Raw genomic sequence first — 19,605 nt, forward strand, 5'->3', positions numbered from 1 at the left:
TGCAAAATTTGTCTTTTGAAATCTTGACCCCTAATGACTGGAAATCGATAGCAAAAATATGCCTAGAACCTGGACAGAACTACTTGTGGCTTTCTGAATATAGTGAGCTCTGTAGGATACAAGCCCAACAAAATATTCAAAGTGGAGTTCATACTGCAATCACCTGTGACCTACTAACAGGTACAGGTCCTTATGCAGATGTCGCAGCACAAATTGGTTATTCTGTAGCAGCATATCAGCAAATTGCTGATAATGCTATCAAAGCGTGGGCTTCTCTTCACAATAAAGACGACAAAGGGGGGGCCTTCACAAAAATAACACAAGGGCCAAATGAACCCTTCGCTGACTTTGTGGGACGCTTGCAGACAGCTATCATAAGAACAAATGGAGAAAATGCAATAACAGACATCTTGATAAGGCAACTTGCTAAGGAAAATGCTAATGAGGTTTGCAGAAGAATTATACTAGGACTGCGCAAGGATGCTCCTTTAGAGGAACTCATAAGACGCTGTGCCACAGTGGACACAGGTGCCTTTTATAGCCAGGCTATGATGCAGACTTCCCAAAATCCAAACATGAGAAGACAGAATCCCTCTTGGCAAGGGACTTCCAGAGAGACTCGTAGATGCTTTCAGTGTGGAAAAGTAGGACATCTGAAAGCTCAATGTTGGTATAGAGATAGAATGGGAAGACAAGGTGGGAGAACAAGACCCCAAACCCCATGTCCAAAATGCAACAGAGGCTTCCATTGGGCCTCAGAATGCAGACAGATTCAGGGAAACGGGATGAGGGGCCCAGCCCCAGGGCCCAAGGCAAAAAACACTTGGGGCATGATGGCAGCCAATGGTGCACCCAGAGAGTGCCTAGAAGTCCAGTACCCAGACATGACCAATCAACCAGAAAGCCATATGATGGGAGAAGGGGATTACACAGTCAACCAGCCAGGAAGCAACCTGATGGCAGAAGGGAATTACAATTGGGGAGAATAGAGCTGTATGCAGCTGGGACAACTGAGATACCCCCTGGAGAGGTGAAATCTGTTCCTCTCCAGCCTATGGATCCCTTACCTCCAGGCACAGTAGGCTTGACCATTTCACCTTCTTGTATGTACAAAACAGTGTCCATCCACACACTGATATGGGAAACTGGGGAATGTGTAGATAATATCCCAGTCACTAATACAGGTAGTCAATGTGTGACTTATCACCCAGGAGACGTAGTAGCATCAGGGTTACTCATACAGAATCCTAATAAGCAGCCTCGTGATAGTCACCCAGGTTCTGACTCCAGACCACAAAAACCAGAAATATACTGGACAGCAGCAGTAACGGCTGACCGACCTATGCTCACTATCTATATAAATGGCCTACCATTGGAAGGATTGGTAGACACAGGTGCGGATCGTACAGTTATTAGAGGTGCCAGTTGGCCCAGTCACTGGCCAAAGATTAAAGCAGATACCTATATGTCTGGAGTAGGAGGATCAATAGCAGCTGAAGTTAGTGCTGCCCCTATGAGATGGACTTTTGAAGGCAAAACAGGAGTTTTTACTCCTTTTATAGTTGAAAAAATCCCCATCAATCTGTGGGGAAGAGACGTTTTACAACAATTGGGGTTAAAAATGAGTACTTCGGTTTTTTAAGCAGGGCTGCTGTTGAAGGCCTGCCAACACTTTCACCTATTCCTATCCAATGGAAAACTGATACACCAGTGTGGATAGAACAGTGGCCCTTAAGTAGCGATAAAATTCAGGCCTTATTAGATATAGTACAGGAGCAGCTTGAACAAGGGCATTTACAACCTTCTCTAAGTCCTTGGAATTCACCAGTGTTCGTTGTAAAAAAGAAATCGGGAAAATGGAGGATGCTCACTGATTTAAGAAAAGTGAACGAACAGATGGAAACTATGGGAACTCTTCAGCCTGGACTTCCATCTCCTACTCAGCTTCCTAGAGAATGGCCTCTTTGGGTTATAGACATCAAGGATTGTTTCTATTCCATTCCTCTGGATAAGGAGGATATGAAGAGATTTGCCTTTTCGGTGCCCAGTGTCAATTTAGCTGAGCCTTATAAAAGATATGAATGGACGGTTTTGCCACAGGGTATGAAGAACAGCCCCACTATGTGTCAAATGTATGTTGCTGCTGCTCTTGCTCCAATAAGAAAAGCATTTCCAAAAGTTATGCTATTACATTATATGGATGATATATTGGGTTGTGCACCTGAGGAACAAATTCTAGAAGCATGTCTACAAAAAACCATAGAAACACTAAGATACTACAAACTTCATATCGCTACAGAAAAAATTCAAAGGCATGCTCCTTTTCAATATTTAGGATATGAAATATATCCTAAGGCACTTACACTACAAAAACTGTCTTTAAGAACAGAGAGGTTGAACACCTTAAATGATTTCCAAAAATTAATAGGAGATATCCAATGGATGCGTCCAGTATTAGGTTTAACTACCAATCAATTGCAACCCCTATATGACATTTTAAGGGGAGACACTGCTTTAAATTCACCACGCCGGCTTACAAAAGAAGCTCAAGAGACCTTGAGAGAAGTTGAACTGGCTTTATCCAATGTAGTTGAGAGAGTAACTCAAAAACCCTTGGAAATATCAGTTTTTGCTACGAAAGAAGCACCCACAGCAGTCCTTCATCAAGGAGACAGTGTGATAGAGTGGGTGAACCTCCCAGCACAACCAGAACAAAGCCTTACGCCTTACCCAGTGCTTGTGGCTAGAATTCTATTAAAGGCCATTAAGCGAGCAGTACAATTATCTGGGACAAGACCTGACAAGATATATACCTTCTATACAAATGCACAAATTAATGTATGCTGTGAAACCATCCCAGAGTGGCAGATTTTATTGGCCATGGCTCCAAATTTTGCACATGGATCTCCATTAAAGATAACCAGACTACTGCATAATTGGCAATGGATTTTTGAAGAGAAGGTTTCTAAGGTTCCTCTTGAAGGACCAACCATCTTTACAGACGCAGCCAAACAAAATATTTGTGCTGTATACTCTCATGATCTAACCGTAAAAAGAGTAGTCAGAACTCCTTTTCAGTCCACTCAGCAGAACGAATTATATGCGATCATGCTAGCTCTCACTTATTACCCAGGCGACATAAATATAATATCTGATTCAGCCTATTCAGTAGGTGTGGTACAAAGAATTGCCACAGCCCAAATAAAATTTGCAGCTTCTAATATATATCAGCTCTTTAAGGAACTTCAAGAGCAAGTGAGAAAGCATCCAGGAAAGATTTATATCCTGCATGTCCATTCACATAGTGGACTTCCAGGTCCTATTTTTGATGGAAATTCAAAGGCAGATAGCCTTTTAACTATGTTGGCCAGTACGCCTTTATTTCAGGAGGCCCAGGAATCCCATTCTAAATACCATCAGGCTGCTCGAGCTTTGCGTTTACAGTTTGGGATTACAAAAGAAGAAGCTAGGAGCATAGTGAAAAGCTGTACAGCTTGCCTTCCCTTCCACGCTCCTACACTGCCTCCAGGGAAGAACCCTCGTGGTTTGAGACCCAATGAAATCTGGCAAATGGATGTGACTCATTATAAATCTTTTGGTCGTCTGTCTTTTATCCACGTTGTGGTAGACACCTTTTCAGGATTCACTTTTGCCATACCAGCAGCAAAAGAGACAGCCCGAGTGGTCACTGAATTCCTCATTCAAGCATTCGCAATTATGGGTGTGCCACAAGAAATAAAAACAGATAATGGACCGGCATATACCTCCAAACATTTTGAACACTTTTGTGCACAGTATAAGATTTTACACACTACTGGCATACCCTTCAATCCTCAAGGTCAAGCAATAGTAGAAAGAAGAAACAGAGACATTAAGACACTCCTCCAAAAACAAAAGAAAGGAGGAGCCACGGGTAACCCTAGAGAACTTCTAAATTTAGTTCTCTATACCATTAATTTTTTAATCTTTGATAAAGATGCACTGGCTCCAGCAGACAGGTTTTATAACCCACCAGAAGAGCAGTGTCCAGTGCGAGCAGCTCCACTATCTTTAGATAATCGCCAGGTGATGTGGAGAGACCCAGAAAGTGGTGAATGGAAGGGACCAGATAGACTAACTGCTTGGGGGAGAGGATTTGCTTGCATCTCTACAGGTGGAGAAGGAATCAGATGGGTGCCTACGAGCCGCATTCGCCTTGTCCATCGCAGAAAGATGGAGCAGACCCTTGAAACAAAGGAGAAGACCCAAGAAATATCGGGTGGTTCTGTTGCTGATTGTGCTCATAAGAATTATTAGATTCCTGGCACATGAACTAATGGACAATGGAATCCTATTGGACTGTTTCTAGGACTTATGGACATGTGTAAATTTTCAGATTGATTCTTGTTATTTGTTACATTACTACTAGCCTGTGTTATATTGCTATGTGCTCATGTAAATTATGTATAATGCCTCCCATATTGATGGATTTATGTATACCATGTATATCTGTTACAAAGTTCTGGCCCATATTGATGGATTTATGTGTACCCCCTCAGAAACCCCCTATGTTTTAAAACAAAAGAAAGGGGGAGATGTTGGAATCCTTACTAACTGCTAAGTAATTAGAGTTGATCTAATCTTACAAGAAGTTGTTTTGGCCAGAACCTGAAACAAGGTACTAAGTAGAACTAATCAAGACAAGGCTTGTGTTCCCACCTTTACTCAAAGTCCACACCTTAAAGCTCTTTGGGCCAGAGAGCACTATGGGAGAAAACCCATAATCCCATTCTCTCAGAAGGTTCAGATATAAGGCGAGACAGCCATTCCAGAATATATATTTTCCTCTTGGCTGGCTGATCGCGCTAGACTCGAGAGAAACGACTCTGCTGCAGAGAACACTTTTGACGGACTTCAGTGGAGCTACGCCAGAAGCCCTCTCTCTGCGGCAAGTGTGGCTGGGCTCCCCAGAAGGAGATAAGAGAGATCTTCCATCTCTGTTGGAGGCAGAAGAAGGCAGAGGCAGAGGCTGAAGGACAGAACCTTTGGCTTTGGAGACATCCGAAGGGCTCTAAGCCTCTAAACCGGCTGTCCTCTGAGAACAAACTCCAACATTTGAACTCTTAACAGGCCTCTAAGAATCTAGCTATCCAGGCCCAAGGAAAGAGACAAGACTTGGAAGGAGAAATAAACATTTGTATTTTTACCAGCTGGCTGCATTTGGAGTAATTATTGATCTGAACTGATACTAAGGCTGCCTCCAGAAAATCTCCTCGAGAAACCTGCTCTTTCTCCCAGAGAGAACCATTTATATTATATATTTTAAAGAAGAAAAAGAACACCACAAGTTACACCCGAGCAGGTGCCATTAGGGCATTCCCCATCTCTTGACAGTCCTCCCTCAATTTTGCCTTCCTGGGAGGGAGGAGAAGGAGGAGGAAGAAAGGCAATTACACCATCAATGACCACCTATAAGTAGACCACCTGTCCACCTCCATGACAGGATTACTAATTAAAGCTAAAGAGAAAGGGCAAGATACATCTGATTTAAAAATAGAAGTATAACCTGTGATTGAAGAGTTTGACTCTTCAGGTCAAGAAAAAAGAAAATACACTCCATTTAATCTAGAAATGATCAAAGATCTGAAAAAGGCTAGCTCTCTTTATGGGTCTACATCATCTTAAGTTAAGATGTTATTAGAGAATTTGGATTTTGAAGTTTTAACCCCTCATGATTGGAAAGGACATGTCTAGAACTTGGACAAAACCTTTGACTTTCTGAGTATAGTGAATTCTACAGAATGCAAGCCCAATAAAATTAGCAACCTGGAGTTAATATACCACTTACCTCTGATCAATTAGAAAATTTAGGTCCTTATGCAGACACTTTAACACAGATTAATTATCCTGTAGCAGCATATGAGCAAATTGCTTCTGCTGCTATCAAATCATGGGGCACCCTCTCAGGAAGAGGCATAAGACCCTTCAGCCCAGAGAAAACCTGCTATCTGTGACCCTCTACAAAGGACTTGATAAATCCTCATACCAAAGGTGCTAATCCTCAATGAATATTTTGGTTGAAGTAAATACAGAAATTATGAATGCTGTCAATAAATTCATTTACTTTGGCAATATACTTTCCAGGGATGTCCACATAGATGATGTTGAGACAAATATTGTCAGGAGTAGCTCATCATTTGGGAGGCTCTAAAAAAAATATGGAAGAGGGCAGATATGTGCTACATATCAAACTGAAGGTCTATAGAGTCATTGTGCTGACCTCATTGTTGTAAGCCTATGAAACTGGAGAGTATACCAGCACCATGACATGAATTTGAATTGTTTCCATTTGAATTATCTTAAGAAGATTATCTGTCAAGATAAGGTATGGGACTGTGAAGTGCTCTCTTGAGGTGAATTGTCCAGTATTCAAACTCTACCACAGAAAGTATAACTCCAAAAAGCTGCCCCATTGTTCAAATGCCAAATATGTGTTTATCTAAAAAATTATTTTACAGAGAACTCAAATGAGGCAAGCACTTATATGTCAGAAGCGACACAAGGACACATTAAGTTCTCTCTAAAGAACTTTAATATCAATTGTGAGACATGGATGAAGCTAGCACAGGACCGCCTAGTATGGCATGCCCTCATCAAAGAAGATGCTAGTTCTATGAGCAGAAAATCGAAGTAGCTCAAGAGAAATGTGAGGTGCACAAATATACAGACACTAAGATCTCAAATATGCAAATAGACTCTTTGTGCCTGAACTATGATAGAGACTTCTGAGTTGTATTGGACTTATCAGCTACAATCAAACACATTGTACCTTGACCTCAAAAATCATGATTTCATTGGTCTTTTTCAGGTATGAATAATGAACTACAATGGCAAGGAATCTTTTTTTTTTTTTTTGAGCTTCAAATCCTTCATTTGTAAAATGAGATAGATGATAGACTACAAGGTAACTAATGTGCCTAAAATTATATAATCTGTTTTATATGTAACTTACATGATAGTAATTGTTTTAAAAAGGACACAATTTCCTTCAAAATTAATCCAATGCTGATATATACCATTAGAGCAAACCACAGAAAGAATGTAGAGATTAGGACAGAAAGCTTAAAATCCTATTATTTGTTCAAAGTTTTGCTTTGGCAATTTCAGGAATTATAATGCAAACAAGAATTGTTGTAGACTTTATGGGAAAGGTAACAATAATCATGCTAATAATAAAAGTATTAAAGCAATGCAGAAAATTTCAGGTCTTCATACATTAGTTGAAACAAATGGCATGAATTGTCTAATCTTATTTTCTATTGAACTCGAAGTGTGTTTGAAAAGAAAACAAAAAGTCTAAAAAGATTATCACTTTCCAAATTAAAAAGGAAAGAAAATTGATTTACCAATTAAAGAAGAAACTTTCAAAAAATATAAAACCTACCATAATATTATTTTTCTAGAGAATCTCAGTTCTATCCATTGGGAAGAAATATAAGCATTACATATATTTTCAGCATTTATGGAGACTAACTTCACTCTTTATTCAAGACATCATTAGATATTATTTAATGAATCTAATATTTTCCCTTCACAAATGTTCATTAACTGATTATCATATACCAAAAATGAAATTAAATATTGAGGGAGTTGCAAAGATTTACAAAACAGAGTCCCTGCACTCAAGAATTTTATTGCCTGTTGGGGGAATTGTCATTCTATAACTAAGGAGAAAGCAAAATAGAACATTATAAAGACATAATGTTTAAAGTAACAGGAAATTAAAGGAAGAAAAAATAATTTTCACCATACAAGAGATTGGGAAGGTCAGATAGAGGAGATTGGATTAAATGATGGATGCAATTTCAAATGGTGGAAATGAATTGTAAGCTTAAGACATTCCTTACATTTCAAACTACATTGGAAAAAGTTGGACATATAGGAAATATGGAATTTATGTAATGTTTCCTATCTTTTTTTTTAAAGTAAGTCTATATGCTCCTTAATTCTAAAGTCTCCATATTTACATGATCTTCGATTTTTCTCTAGATGTATGCCTTTGTTTTGTTTTAACTAAATTGTTAGCTTCCTAGGGCAGAAGATATAGCATGTATTTTCTAATTCTCTGATAATTCTGATAGCATCTCTTATGGTGAGACATGTAAAGAGGTAGTATGGTGCTAAGGAAAAAGCACTGGACTTGGTGTTGAGAGGAACCTTTCCAATCTTGTTTCTGTTAACAAGGTCATCTTACTGCCATGATGCTTGATCCTTTTTGAGTCTATCAGAACTCTAATACGGGTACGGTTTATTCTCATAGACCTCTTGGGGAAAATGTTATGTATTAATAAGCTATGTACATTTAGAAGGCACTTAATAAATGATTCAATCCATCCATAAAGATTTATTGTTAAATATCAACTGTGTGTCAGACACAGTACTAGATTCTTGAACAGACAAGCAAGATTTAGTCTATATATGCTTTTTGATTCAGCAATTCCTTTGCTAAAATTTAGTCATTTTGAATTCCTTTAGTCTGAAAAAGAATGAATCTTACTAGATTTGGAGAGTCAGAGAATCTGAAACCTAATTCAGGTTCTGTTACTTACTTGCCTATATAACCCTGGCCAAAATAGTTTTCTAGGCTTCAATTTCCTTGTCAATAAATTAGAGGTTGAACAAGATAATCTCTATAATGGCTTCCAGCCATCAGGATTGTTTGATTGATGGAAAATACAATCAGTAATGTATCTTTAAATCTTAATTCTATTAACTTATAAACAATTTTATTGATAAATATATATATTATAAATAAGTGTCCAACTCAGGAAAATCCTGGTATACCTCTATCTTGTGTCTTAAATAAAAATGTATTTTACCCTTTAGGCTATCCAGAATTTTTTATTTTGAAGAAAAGGAGAAACAGAACAGTAAAAAATGGAGTGTTTAAGTGACCCAATCAGTTATTATGTGTACTTAACCAACAATTAGCAAGTATTTACTTGAAGGCATCCTATGAATCACAATCTAAACTCTATGCACTACTATTGGTAATTGTGATATTTTAAAAATTAATATAACCAAAGATTCTCTCATCAATAATCCATATGTTTTCTAACATTAGATAAGCAGATAACATTATCTTGAGCACCTGTGCACACTGCAGCCAAATCATAATCTGAAGCAGCTGGTTTTGATGAGAAACTGAGCTGAGCATTTCAGCCCTTGCTCCACCTGTTTTTTAGCAGACTTAGAAGCTGCAGGTGCTCCCTCTCATAAATTTCAGGAATCATATTTTGGCCCACAGACTTCCTGGAGGGGAGTTTATAATGAAGTTATAAAATTCTGGGGTCTGACAAAAGCTTTGTCCTACACAGCTGCAAATCTTAAGCAACCGTCTTTCCCAGTCAGCCCCAGGAGTCCTTTCTGTGGCCACAGAAACCCGGCCCATAATCATCGTCTAGTTATTTGTTTATGATAGAGATTTTAAAAACTTGAAATGTAAACATTGCAGCTCTTCCCTATTGAATGAGACAGACCACATTTCTTTCTTCCTAAATGTAAGAGAAAGAACAAGTCAAAATGGTTGAGCTCTATAAGGTTACATTTGACCACCACTTGTGATTTTAGCTGATTCAGGCTGGTATCTTTTGCATGCATTCCTAGGAGGTCAAAACAATTTCAAATTAGCCTACTTAGATTACACTTTGCCCATGTGGCTCGTGAAAAGAACTTTTTTTTTTCTTTTTGGCCAGAATTGGCTCTCATTTCAACATTACCTAGAAATGTAGAAAATTTTCAAGATATTTTTTCTTTCACTTAAAATATCTTTAAAATATTTATTTTAAAAGGGGAGCAGATAGCAAAAAGCAGAGATCTGTTTTATCTATAAACATTTTTTTTAATTTCTAAGCATCATTAGCCTTAATAGACTGATAGAATACTTGAATTGAAAGAGGTCTTAGGAATTTTTTAGTGCAATCTCTTACTCAACATAGATTCTCTTTCTTCAAATGATTATAGTGCCAGAGAGTTTACTACTTTGAAGAAAAATTCAGAGTTTAGATATGGAAGGGACTTAAAAGATCAGTTAGATATTTAGATCTAATTTTAGAAAACAAAACTGAAGCCCAAAGGAGTTCACTCATTTCATTTGTGTCCAATTCTTTGTAATCCCATTTAGGATTTTCTTAGCAAAGATATTGAAGAGGTTTTCTATTTCCTTCTCCAGATCAGTTTAGAGATAAGGAAACTGAGGCAAATAGGATAAAGTAACTTGCCCAAGATTACACAGCTAGTAAGTGTCCGAGACCACCACTTTTGAACTCGGATCTTTTTGACCAGGCCTGGCCCTCAATCCACTGCACCATCTAGTATGACTTGCCCGTTTCCACAAAGGGAGTAAGTGGTTGAGCTGAAATTCAAACCTAAATTCTCTGACTCAATGCTCTTTCCACTGTTCCACATTCCAATGGGAACCTTTCTATTTATGAGCACAACCAACTGTTATAAAGTTCTCCTTTACATTCAATCTTCTGCATAATCTTCTATCCATTTCTTCTACTTCTGCCTTTCTATTCAGACTAAGTCCTATGCTGGGATAATTTCAAATATTTGAAGGCAGTAATGGTGATTCGTGTAAAAGGAGTGTCATAAAGTATATTATCTAGGAAATATGTGATTAGGCCAAAATATTGGCTGATCATGTGGCTAGAGTTGTGATAACCAATGGACATCATATTACTTCTCCATTACACATAGGACATTAAATGGAGTTCTCCAACATATCAGCTGAACATCCTCTAAAGAGATGATTTATAAAAGGACATTTTGGTTTCAACTAACCTTTGCACATTCATTCCATTCATTCTTTCACATTATGTTTTCAGCAAACTAAACTATTCTCTATCCTGCCATCTCATTTTGTTTTTTCTCACTTCTATGACTTTGTACTCCATGTTTGAATGGATCTATCTTCACCTCCTCTCTCCTTCCCTCTCTGTTGAAATACACCTTCCTCCAAGTTGCAACTCAGGGGCCACTTTTTCTTATTCCAACTCCCAGGTGAAAGTACTTTTCCTCTCACTTCATCCACCCTACCTCAACTCTCTTTTTCTTTTATACTTATCTCCCTTAACCTCATGCCAAATTGTGTTATATATATATATATTGTGTTATATAATATATATATATATTTCCCCTACCAGGCTGAAAACTCCTTGAGGGCAGGGTTTGTGTATTATAGATCTTTGAATCTTCAGAGTCAAGTTCAGTGTCCTTCACAGTAAATTGCCTGATAACTGTTTACTAAATAAATGAAAGGATGAAAGATTCTGTTGAGTATCATACATTGCTCACAAAGCAGACAACAACTTGGTCATTTATTTTGGTCATTTATTATCAATGTGCATTTGGAAGCCACTTAGGCTGGAAATCTCCTTTACACAATTTGTTATAACCCAGCCCTTTTTAATTGGTGAAATCTGATGAGTCCATAGCCTAAGGTGCTATGACTGCTCATAGTATGAGGAGTTACATAAGAAGATTTCTGTGTATATTTCTGTTACCTTGGTGCTAATTATTTGCCAGACAATATCAATAACATGTTATGCTGTTAGACATTTTCATATCTTCATTATCTCATCTTTCATATTATGCAGCAACAGTTAGAGAAAAAGGCAGGTGAACATTTTACTAAATTGGGCAGGTCATACGAAGCTGATGCACTCTTACTTCAGGAACAGCTGCAAAGACATAGAAAGCAGTCACTTTATAGCAATTAGATTTAAAAAGGAGGCAGAAAATTTTAAACAAAGATTAAGCTTTCAGAGACTGAGTACATGGAAGGGAAGGGAGGGTAGTAGCAATATTTATGTGTGTGTGTGTGTGTGTGTGTGTGTGGTGGGGGGAATGCTTAGTTTTTAAATAAAGGAAATGTTAAAATCTGCCCAGAGTAAAAATGTGAATGTGGATTAGACCAACACATGTTGCAATTTTATGTGACAAAAGGCAGTGGTGTAGATCTTTGGCTTTAAGGATTGATTGCACCTGGCAAATTCCATAACTTGGGGATTGTTTAGTTGTATGAAGATAAAAATTGAAATGGGTTGTTTTTAGAAGAGAAAAAACCAAAATGAATGAAAGGGATATACATGAAGATTTATGTGTATATAAACAAATGTGTGTGTGTGTGTACTATACCTGTGAGTATGCATACACACATAAATGCATACATATGTGTGTATACAGTCATTTTGATAACTTTCTTTCTTCACTCCTCAATTCAGCAATAATATGGGGGAGGGGGAGGGATGAGGTCAGGTATGGCAAATGAAAAGGAAGAAAGTACCAAGGAAGATAATAATAATGCTTTAGGATGACACAAGAGGAAACTGCTGAAACCTAATTCCATAATCTATTGAAAAAGAGAATGGAAAAAGGAAGCAATACCAAACATAGCAAAACAATTATTTCAAATCGAAAGGAAGAAAGAATTATAAGGATAAAGTGTTTCAGTATTCTAAATGCTTACAGTAGCTCAAAATACTCCAGTGTATATGTAACTTCATCAATAAGACTATTCATTCCATCTCATGGAGTCTCATGGAGAGACTGATCCACTGATATATTCTCATGATATTATATGGTTAAAAATGGAACATTTAGGCTACCTGAATTACTATATTGCTTGGAGAAAATGTGCTACAATCTAATTTTTGTTGAACTTCACTTGTAATACTGCCATAGCATTATAGGATAATTAGCGACTGCATAAGTAAAATAATTTTGGTAGAATTGCCATTTTATTATATTGACTTGTTCTATTTATAAGCAATTAATATTTTTCTAATTGTTTATTCATAAATGTATTCATATAGTTTCTGACTTTATCATAACAGGTAAAACTACAAGTATTTTATATTGTGTGCAATTTTTTAAATTTGGAATTTCTCTATCTCTTCCTGTTTTGGGTTTTGTTGGTAATATATAGAAATGCTGATGATTTATGTGAGTTTATTCTATATCCTTCAACTGTGCTAAAATTGTTAATTATTTCAACTAGTTTTTCAGTTGATTTCCTAGGGTTCTCTAAGTATATTATCATATTATGAGATTTAAAAAATATATATTTAGCAAGGTGTCTGATGTATAGTAGGTGTATATAAATTCTTTTTCCCAAATTGATTTTGAAAGAGTAATTTACTTTGAATATATTTTGTGTATTTAAACATCTTTTCATATATTTAGCAATAAATTTGAATGCCATTTGTCCTCTTTTCTCATATCTGTATAAAAAATTGTTATAAACTAACAATTTTAAAAATATATGACATGTTAATACCACTTAGAGAAGCAGTAAAGAGGACAATCTGATTGCATTGATAATTTGCAAACAGGGAGTTAGTTCCTTAGAGGAGGAAAAAAAAAATCAAGTTTGGTTTAAAAAATTGCCTTCAGATTTAAATTGATAAGAGCTCTAGGATTTCTAATCAGCTGTTGCCATATATATTATTGGAATAATCTGATGAGATTTCCAGAGAAATGCCGTTTATTCATTCTATGAAACTATAATGAAAAATTAAAAGCTTCAGTACTTTGTGCAATATCAAACAATATGTAATTATATGAGTTCTAAAAAAATCCTCAAACTTTTCATCTCTGGATCCCTTTTATATTTTCAAAGTTTACTGGGTTTTATCAAAGAGCTTTTGTTTATATTGATTATATCTTAAAATGTTTGTTATATTATAAACTTAAATATGATAGTATTTATTATGAAAATAGACACCCAAGTAGAAGAGAGGATAGAGCTTTGGGTCTGGAGTTGGGAACACCTGAGTAGCCAAAGACACTTACTAGCTATGAGATCTCTGTCATGTTACTTAAATCTTCCTCTAATCTTCCTCAGTTTCCCCAACTGTAAAATTGAGAGAATTTATACTTATCTCCTTGGGATGTTTTGAAGATCAAATTATATATTTGTAAAACTCTTAGCATAATGTCTATAGTGCATAAATTCTAGCTATTATTGTTATTGTTATTTTGATCTCTTGGATCCTATGAAAGGCCCTTAAGAACTCCTAGGGATACTCAGACCATACTTTGAGAATCATTGCTATAAGGTATAATTTAAATTATAGTAAACCAAAAAGTTTATCACCATAAGATCCTTTGCTGTATGTGTTTATATACACATATACACATATATACACATATGTGTATATACATACATACTCGCATATGTATGTATATGTAAACATGATTTAAATATATCAGAAATACTTTATTTTGACATACTGTCTATAATTCCACTAATTAGATTTGCATTGGATAGAGAAACTTTTCTTTTAAATTTTAAAATGTAACTTGTGGAAAGCTATTACCCATTTATAGTTTAGTTAGATTTCTAGCCTTAAAATCAAGTGCAGTTCAGTAGCTCTGAGACCATTTTAATTCTAAGAATGGTACAGTGGCTCAGAATAAGAAATATTTTATGTCACTTGCAATTCAGGATGTTAGGAGAGAACAATGTAATATAATGAGGGATGAATGCAAAAGAAAAGGCGAAAGCATAGGCTTTGCCAAGAGTTGAGAAAAAGTAGAAAATACATTAGGAACTCATTCTCTCCTCTCACTATCCCATCAAACTTCCTTTTACTTCAAAATGTATTACTAAGTATATCTTTTGTTTATTACTACTTGGTGAACCTACTATATACTCACACGATTGAAGTGGTTAAAAAAGAGAGAGAAACATGAAACAATGCACTTGAATTTCCCTTTGTAGTTTTATATTGTAACTGCTGCTAATATTTCACTATGCCACTGCAGAGTAGGTATTCTGGCAGATGATGATAAGCCCAATTAATGAGTAAAAGTAAACCTTATCATTCACAAAAGCATTTAGACAAATGAAATCAACATATTTATGAAAATTATAAGAGTAAAAAGCAAGCATATTTTGGTGACAGATATTACATCAGATATAGTAAATTTATATGTTTCTTGATTTTAACAGAAACATTTTTAATAGCCCTTTGAAGATTTACAAATTACTTTCTCTGGAACAAACTCCATCAGGCACAGAGTAAATATATTAATGCTTCTATTTTGCTGATTAGGAAATTGAGGTTCTTAGAAATTTGCATTACACCTTAGGTCTTTGGACTCCATGTCCTGATCTTTTTTCATTAGACTGTGTTGTTTCCGTTGAATATATATGTGTTTTCATGTATTTGTCATAGCAAATATGACTAATATGAATCAAAATGAAAATGTGCATATTACTATTTATCAGACTAATCTAGGTAGCAATCTCTAGATGGGAATTCTCTATATAAAGCAGCAATACAAGAGTTAGAATCAAGAAGATGAACTAAATTCATATCTAATCTCTGATGGCTACTGGTTGTGTGAATGTGAGCAAATCATTTTACTCATTCTGCATTTCTGTTTCCTCATCTGAGTAAATAAGAATAGTAATAATTGCTCTTCACAGAGTTTTTGTAAAAATGAAATGAAATATGTATATAAAGATTAGGTATATACCTGTGCAGGGACTAGTTGAACACAAAACTAATATTGCTTTTTACAATATGATATGCATAGGAGGAACTCAATACTCTGGTGTTTATTACAAGGGATAATTGGAAACTTTCAAAGGGAGAAGTTTTAACTATGAATGGATTAGAGCTGTGACTTTTTTATTACATTAAACCTGTTGTAGTCCATATATTTTTAAACTGAATATTTGCATGGAAGTTGAAGGTTATTTTAACTGGTCACAAAGATTTGCATATGAACTATATTCTTTTTGTTTCCCCCTGGGAATAACTTTTATCTGAATGGTGGTGTGATACAAAAAGATAACTTGTAAAATCCTCTAAAATTGTTCTCTACATGTAAATCCAATTTTGGTTCTGGGCCCTAGATTGTAATTTATATAAAGCAGGTATTAAATATGTACTCTACTCCACCATGTGAATAAAATGGGGTAAGTTTTTGGACAAAGCATTTTTAAGTCCAAGGTAATGACATTTTCCAGAATGAACTCTGATCTGCCTTTTTCTGACAGATATAGTTGAAGGTAAAATAAGATATTCCAATAAGCTTTTTGTCTTAAAATAATGGAATGGTGATATTTTTTCTGAATTCCATTGTTTTATTATGGAGTGGAGGTCATGCTAGAATTCTTGAAGGTTATGCAAGTGGAAAACACTGTTTTGTTTTTAAGTCAACAAAAATAAATATGTTAAAGATTTTCAAGGTTCTTTACAAATATTCTTTGGTCTTCCCAACAATCCAGTGAGGTAAACACCATAGCTTCTTTTATCCTCATTTGCCGATAAAGAAGCTTTGGTAGAGTTTAAATAACTTGCTCAGGGTAGTATGAAACCAATAGTAAACTATGTGGGTGTCATAAAGTACCAGCTTAGGAAAGGAGATGATCATAGGAATATTGGTTAACTAGGCATAAGTTGACTTCATCCATTCATTCATGACTTTGGTATATAGAAATTCATCAAAATATTCTAAGACGTGCAGTTATTACCATCTGAATCAAAGCTAAAGTTTTATTAGAGATGAAATCCCTCATCTTTTAAGGTATAGAGATAAGCCCTGGTATTGTACCATCTTGTAATTTGGAGGAAAAGGAACAGCTGAGCCTAATGAAAAAGTTTTATGCTTATAGTTCCAATCCCTGGTTGAAATGATAGCTTCACTATTTCAAATAGTAACTTCACTGTTAACTAATGGCATGATGTCAGACAGGTCACTTCCAAAGAAGGTTTTAATTATTTCATCCATAAAATACCTAGAATGACCCTTCAGCTGTAAATCTATCAACTTAGTAAATTCTACCAAAGTGGCCTCCACTTGCTAAATGAAGGCTCTCTGGGAATTCAGTTTCCTTAGCTTTTAGATGAAAGTGTTTGATTCAGGTATCCAGAGGCCCTTTTGATTGTTAAATTCAGCAAGAGACTGTTATATAGAGGATACTATACTACATACTGAAGATAAAAAGAAAAAAATGGTGTATTCCAACCTTGAGAATTTTGTAAATCTGATATAAAGTAGGTTGCAATAAGAACAAAGTGTCATTAAAAATAAGCCATACATTAATAAAAATGAAAGGTGCTGAGGAAGTCAGAATAGGTGATGCATACTAGAAGCCATCAGTAATCACAATGGTTCCAAAAATACAGAGGTAGAAAATGAAGAAATTATTAAGATTAAGATTTAATAACATATTCTTTGAGCTTGACAGGGAAAAATTATGAGCAAAATTGATTTCACCTAAATGTTGAATCTTTCTGCTAAAGTTAATGTTCTTAATGTGGTGATCCATGACACATGAACATATAGAGGAAAATGTACCTTTATTTTGCTCATTGAAATTTAGAAATTCTTTCAATTATTTGAAAACATTACTCCAAGAAAATGCTTAAGATTTTAACAAAATGCAAAAAAAAAAAGTCTGCAACACAAAAATAAAAAGTTAAGCCTTGTGCTAAAGGGAAATCAGAGAGGCCAAACAAAACCATTACTAGAAAGTCATTCATTAAAAGGATTAGAAGAGAAATGGGATGACGTGTAAGAGGAATAAAAGAAAAAGCATCCAAGTTCTGTGACGTTTTAAGTGAAAAATGCAGCTTGGGTCAGCTGTACTGCAAAAAAGAGAACAGGATGGTCAGTTTCCTTCTAGATTCCAAGGAAAGCCATGGGACAAGAGGACAAAGGATATCCTGAAGAATTCAAGGGAACTTCCCCTTATTGTAACTTATGTGGGAACCAGCAAAATCATGAAAGGGACTTTGGCTGAAATCAAGGAGTGTGAAGAAAGCAGATTCTGCAAAGGCAATGAGGATGACATGGAAAATAAAACTGTGATCATTTTCCATTCACAAAGTCGATTCAAGGGAAGCTTTACATTTTAGAGCCTTAATTTTCTATTTGCACATGGTGTAGTGAACTATGGATTTCAGCTTCAAAAAGCATCCTACTGCTCTCCAATAGGATTTTTATGGATATACCCATTACAGCAATATCAAGACTATCAATTTGTCACTAAACATTTATTAAGTGATTTCTGTTTCCTATATACTATGTTAAGTGTTAATGATTAAGTGCTGGGAAAAAGAAAAGACTATCTCATTCTTCCACAGTCTGTTGGGGCAAGACAACATGGAAATAACTGTGTACAAAGAATCTATAAACAATCATTAATAGCAGCAAATCAACAAAGGGAAGCCAAAAACATTAACAGGGATCATGAATGGCTTTCAAAAGAGGGTAAAACTTTACTTGAATATTAAAGAAAGCAAGGATACTAAGAGAAGGAAGTAAGGAGGAAGACAATTTCAGATCTTGAGGGAGACCGAGTGGTATAGTACTATAGTAGAAATAGTAAAGAGGCCAGTATGACTAAATCACAACCTAAATTGCAGGTAAAGTGTAAGAAAGATGAAAAAGTGAAAGAGGAATAGATTAATAAGAGCTTCGAATGTCAAAAAGAGAATTTTACATTTGATTCTTTTTTTCTAGCTCTCTTTTTCACTTAATAGTGATGCCTCCCAATTATATGTTAAGATAATTTTCAACATTTATTTTTGTAAGATTTTGAGTTCCAAATTTTTTTCCCTTTCTCTTCCCTCCCCACTCCCCAAGGCAGCAAGAAATCTAATGTAGGCTATACATGTACAATCATATTGTGAAAGAGCAATAAGAACAAAAGGGAAAAACCATGATAAAGAAAAAAAAACAAAAAAACAAAACTTTAAAAAGTGAAGATAGTATGCTTGATCCACATTCAGACTCCATAGTTCTTTTTCTGAATGTGGATGTCATTTCCATTCTCAAGTCTTTTGGAATCATCTTGGATCATTTTTCTGAGAACTGAGTCAGTCACTATAATTGATCATCACACAATGTTGCTATTACTGTATACAGTGTTCTTCTGGTTCTTCACTTATTATCAGTCGGTGTAAGTCTTTTCATGTATTTTTTCCCCTTAAATCTACCTGTTCATCATTTCTTATAAAACAGTATTTCATTTCATTAATATGCCACAACCTTTACTATCTGATTCAATAGATAACTGGGAGCCACTAGAGTTTATTAATTATGAGGTAGATGATATCAGACTTGAACTTTAGGAAGAGCAATTTGACACTAAATGGATGTACTATAGTGTCAGAAGAACTATATAGCAGGCTCCAATCATAAGCCTTTTGCAACAGTTCGTACATGAGATGATGAGAATCTGCATCAGAGTAATAGCCATGTTAAAAGAAAGAAGGGACTATATATATGAGTTGTTATAAATGTCAAATTGACTTGGGTTAGCAGAAGTGTAAATATGGAAGGAAGGTGAGAAAAAGAGTAAGGAGACAAGAGCAACACTTCAGTTGTGATCCTGAGTGACTAAGAGAATGGTATCATCTACCTAAACTATCCATCAACCTAAGCATTAACTGCACATGTAACTATCCTCTTTGGAAAAAATCTTCATTGGGATTGGGAAGAGAAAGCAAATTCAAGAGGGAAAAGGAATTCTTGCCAAATTGGAATATGATTACAACTAGAAATCTAAATGTTTCCTGTGTTTTTATCTGCCAGATTTAG

Source organism: Antechinus flavipes, chromosome 1, assembly GCF_016432865.1.
Source record: "Antechinus flavipes isolate AdamAnt ecotype Samford, QLD, Australia chromosome 1, AdamAnt_v2, whole genome shotgun sequence".
NCBI classification, from domain to species: Eukaryota; Metazoa; Chordata; class Mammalia; order Dasyuromorphia; family Dasyuridae; genus Antechinus; species Antechinus flavipes.